The 5,532-nt window shown below is 29.0% G+C and overlaps 1 pseudogene across 1 annotated transcript; it reads left to right on the plus strand.

The window, feature by feature from the left end:
- Nucleotides 1–2,338: 2,338 nt before the first annotated feature.
- On the plus strand, nucleotides 2,339–5,199 carry LOC114392808 (annotated as a pseudogene). Its single transcript, XR_003662397.1, has 3 exons — nucleotides 2,339–2,579; nucleotides 3,991–4,104; nucleotides 4,222–5,199. The product of XR_003662397.1 is annotated as a putative 12-oxophytodienoate reductase 11 (transcript).
- The last annotated feature ends 333 nt before the right edge of the window (nucleotides 5,200–5,532 follow it).

Below are 5,532 nucleotides of genomic sequence, written 5' to 3' on the forward strand. Positions count from 1 at the left end.
AATTGGTGCCCGTTGATTGATGTGGCAACAATGTTGCCTAGCATCATATTATTTCCACTGGAGCACAAGCAAATAGGGAGATGGACCATCATTTGGTGTTGCATGAAATTTCAGGAATAAAGTAGTGTTTAAGGGAAGCATTATATTCTTCAGGTGGAGGACATTATACAGTAAGTCATATATATATATATATATATATATATATATATATATACCATTCTTTGGAGTAGTGGCTTAGAAGCTATGATGCAGATGACTTTCAATAACATAGCTTTATTCAATGGTCAATGAACTCATGTTGTGTTTGTGTTTGTGATTGAGAATGATGTTGCAGTAGGAGGAAGATGTTTTTAGATCCAGCATTTAATGTATTGTGGGGGAAGAAACATAGAGTTTTAAGGTACGTGGATTATGCCTCAATTTCGGCACCTAGGAGCATTTAATTCGTTTGGTGAAAGAGGGTGGTGAATTTTGAAACTTACGGTTGGCAGAGTTGGTTTGTGCACTACGTAGGTGGTAGTTTTTAATGTGTATTAAATGTAGGATCTGTTACAGTTGATAGTTACTAGCTACTTATTGCATCAATTTTGGTGGAAATAATATATAACCAACAAACTGTACGTGGCGGATATAGGTTGAAGGAAGGAAAGGTTTGTAATCAGGCTTTTATGTTGGCTGTAAAACTCTTGGTACTCCCGGTACCTTATTATTAATTATAGATATTTTTTGCTCACAAAAAAATGTTATCTTGAACTTTGAAAATATATAAATATAAACAGATTTTTTCTATAAATTGATAATTAAAAACATATTAGTATTTGTAGGCGCAAACAATTAGAATTTTTTTTTTGACACAAGAAGTAATTAGAAGTTAAGATAGTTTAATAATAATAATAATAATGTATTAAAACCTACGGTCAAGCTATCTTAATATTAAATTTATTTTTTGGTTGATTGTACTTATTATTTTTTATATATAATTTATTTTATTTTACTATTGACTTTTTTATATTTTAAAACTACACACATTTTTCTTTTCTTTTTGCATACTTTCTTGACAAACATAGAGTCGTATAGAGCAATTGAAAGCTTAATTTATCTCATTAATATTTTCTTTTCTTATTTATTCATCCACTGAGATTTAAGTGACAAAGGTGTAATCCCCCCCTCTATTGCCAATGTACCTCCGAGCTTTTAAAACTATTAAACATGTACGGTGGCTTAATTTTAAACATGTTAAATGTGTCTTTCATGTTTTATAAAAATTACACTTCCTATTTCGTCTTAGTTGCTAGAATGTCAAAAAGGCACTATGGTTGTTTCTCAGAAAATACAGTTCACATGAAATACATCACAATTTTTTGAAGATCTTGCCACCAAAGTCTAAATTAAATAATGTTCATACCATAATAATACAACTTTTGAACATATGATCAAAAAGACAAAATCAACTTAAGATGTGTGATTGTTAATGATCTAAGAAAATTTTACATACACCCAAAGTTAAATACATTCTCTTACTAAATAAATCATTCTTACTCATATGAATGCAATGAGATTTTACATCACTTCTCATTCATATGAATGCAATTAGGGTGTTTAATGAAAGAGATAAAGATAATTTGGGGATTAAAATTTTCATAAAAGACATTTATGATGAAGGGGGTGCAAGTATAACAGGATCATAAAAGCTAAGAGATTTTTGTGTAAATTAAAATAAGGAAGGGGTGCATGTGTAATTAGTGTAGACTTTAGAATTTTTTTTTTATAATTTGCTCTAAATGTTAAATATATAATTGTGGATAATAATGTAGTTTTTTGTTAATATTTTTTTTTTAATTTTTCTTAGAATGAGAAAAGGATAGTAACATTTAAAAAATAACAGATAATAGTATTAAAAAATGTAACACATGCATATAAATAATAATTATAAACAAATTACATTAAAAGTATAAGTATGAAATTAAAATCAAATATTAATAACAATAATATATTTTTCATATAGGTATTGTATCATTATTATTTGAAGAAGAAATAAATTTAATAAAGTTTAATATTTTTGAAGATCAGGTCTCGGTTAAAATAATACTTAATTATTTTTCTTAATTTTAATATAATTATTAAATATTTTTAAAGATTAGTATAATATGACAAGACAAGCAATACAGTTTGCCATCCTCGTATTCGTCACTCAATTTAATAAAGTTATAATATATATATATATATATATTAAGAATTATTAAACATAAAATAAAATAATATATAATTTAAATAAATCCGTGCAATTCACGGATTTAAAATCAGTATAATATGACAAGATACTTAGAATCTGGCGAGGATGGCAAACACAAACAGCGACACCAAAGAAGAAAGCAAAAAAAATGGATGAAAGAGAGACAATACCTTTATTTTCTTTTCTTGTACGTCTGATTTGGATGATCAAAGGTACCCTAATACACCTGGCATTTGGACAAGAGAACAGGTGGAAGCTTGGAAACCAATTGTGAGCTCTGTTCATGAGAAGGGAGGTATTTTCTTTTGTCAACTTTGGCATGCTGGGAAAGTCTCCAACTATGATGGTATTATGCTTTCTTTTTTACTCCTACAACAATAAACATTGTTTTAGATACAATTTTAGGCTTAAATAACATATTATTCCTATAAATTAAGTTTTTTTAAATAGTTCTAGTCTTTAATGTTTTATTTTAGTACTTTAAAGATTTTAATTTTTTTATTCTGCTATAAAGTAACAACATTAACGAATAATGTAATAATGCATTAATATTTTATTGACTTATCAAGTCATCAAAAACTTTCACAAAATAGTCAAAGTAATTTTTTTAGTAAGTTATAATTTTAAATGTATCATCAATTGTTTTGAGTAGACGAAGATTTAAAAATATTTTAACTAAACTAACAAATTCTATCAGTGGTAAGTTAATGGATAAAAAATGATGTTCTTATATGATCATTTAATGCAATTAATGAGTAGTAGATATTAAAACAAAAAAAATCTTTAAAGGCTAAAATCAAGACAAAAAATCATTAAAGGTCTAAAAAAAATCCCTACAAAATAGGGAGTAAAAGGTTATTAAAGCCAAAATTTTATTAGTTGGAATTCTTAAAATTTTACTAATTCAAAATTAAGATTCATTAAATAAAATAGGCTAAATTGTAATTTCAATTTATATTTAATTTCTAATACACAATTTTGATCTCTATTCTTTTTTTATGATTTTAGTCTCACATTTTAGAAATTTTGATTAATTTCTTATTGCATATATTTTTCTTTTGTTTGAATTGAACCCTCATCTAACGTATTTGTATATAATTTAATTGATTATAATGTAAACAATCAAAGAATAAATGTATACAAAATTGAGGATTAAATCAAAATTACTTATTTTTTAAATTTTAAAGACTAAAATCATAGATAAAAAAATTAATGGAAACCAAATTAAATTGTAATTAATTATCCATCGAATAAGATCTACATATATTTAGTAGGAACTAGACACATGAAATTTATCTAGTGAGAGAGAGGGTTAAAAATATATTCATAACATCATTTCTCTTAGAGTAAATTACTCTAACAATCCCGAAGTTTTGTAAAATTACAAAAATTCTCCTACTTTTAATATTCACCACAACTTCCCTTGGACTCAGGGAAACAAAGTATAATATTTTTTGAATAATTAAGGGAGATTAGTATAAATGTATAAGATGTCTTATTGTAATGTTTTTTTTAATAAAAAAAGCTAAAGAATAATTATGGAGTAATTAGTGTAATTTCATGCAATCTTGTGAATAATTAGTGTAATTTACTCTTTCTCATATGATATATAGCAACCATATTGTATTCCTTAAGAAGTTTTTTCATATTATAAGAGTATTTACAAACACAACCACATATCTTCTCCTAATCAACACAAGGGCGTGAAATGATCTTAATTAATTAATTTATTTAATTATTTGTCTATACAAGTGTAGAATTCCAACCACATGGTGAAGCCCCAATATCAAGCACAAACAAGCGACCTCGTAAGGAAATCCCCAAGCTTGTCAATGAATTCGTAATTGCGGCCAAAAATGCCATGGAAGCGGGTATATATACTACACACACACATATATATATAATTTGATCTTAATTAATTATTACCGGTGGGAAGATTAATGACATAAAAATAAGAAGTGTCATGATCATGTATTCATGTGGTACAGGTTTTGATGGAATAGAACTACATGGAGCAAATGGGTACTTGCTGGATCAGTTCCTAAAGGACAAAGTGAACGACGAAGATGATGAGTACGGAGGTACTATAGAAAATCGTTGCCGGTTCCCACTGCAAGTGGTGAAGGCAGTAGCTGATGAGATCGGAGCTGACAAGGTTGGGATTAGGCTCTCCCCTTTTGCTGATTGCGTAGGAGACGACACCAACAACGATGATCCTCAAGCATTGGGGATTCACATGGCTGAGTCATTGAATCAACTTGGCATTCTCTATATTCACTTGATTGAGCCCAGGACGATGGTAACACAGTTCCACAAGTTTGACACAAAATATTTGTCCCTAGAGCCAATTAGGAAGGCCTTCAAGGGAACTTTCATTGTGGCTGGTGGTTACGATAGGAGTGAGGGAAACCTAGCCATATCCAGCAGTGCTGCTGATTTGGTTGCTTATGGGCGCCTTTTTCTGGCAAATCCAGATCTCCCCACAAGATTCCAGCTCGATGCTCAGTTAAACGAACCCGATGCCACCACCTTTTCCACCCATGACCCTGTGCTTGGATACACAGATTACCCATTTCTTCAAGATATATAGTCAGTAGAAGTAATTAGAGGTCACAAAATGAACAGACTTGTCTTGCAAAAACCCATTAATTAAAAGCCCTAAAAAGTTAGGTTTTTATAGGATTTGAACTTCATTTTAGAGGTTCAAATTTAATCTTTTTTTTTTTTTGGTTCAACTCACAATAATATGCAACCTACATTGGAGTCACTTGCGTTGGGTGGAATAATCCGTTTTTCCACTTCTAAAAATGAAGTTATGTTTGACATTCATCTTGCTTCCACTATCATCATCCCTCGATCTTGACTTGTATAATTAATTAAGTACCATCTTTTATTATGACTTTTGTAAGTGAATGTCATTAGATGAAACACTAGTCTATATATTATACATAAAGATTCACTTTTAATCCTTTCTTTTAAAGGCTCTTGAATACTAAAAGGTCCACAAGTCATAAAACATAAAGATACTTGTGCTTTAAAGCACTACAATATCAAATACTAAAAGGAATATCCAAGACAAATCTCAAGGGATCCATAATCATTTATAATCCCTACGTTGGTCTTCACTAAGACAAAACATAAATAAATAAATGACTTAGGATCGAATCTCGTTCTTAAGGCCACAACCAAATTCACATCAATCATAAGTGACATGCTCTTGAGAAGTTACATCATAATCTACTCTTGTACAACACGATTATTAGAGTTCAACAAAAACATAAGGATAAATTCATTTTAAA

The sequence above is a fragment of the Glycine soja genome, chromosome 17 (genome assembly GCF_004193775.1).
Source record: "Glycine soja cultivar W05 chromosome 17, ASM419377v2, whole genome shotgun sequence".
Classification (NCBI taxonomy): domain Eukaryota; kingdom Viridiplantae; phylum Streptophyta; class Magnoliopsida; order Fabales; family Fabaceae; genus Glycine; species Glycine soja.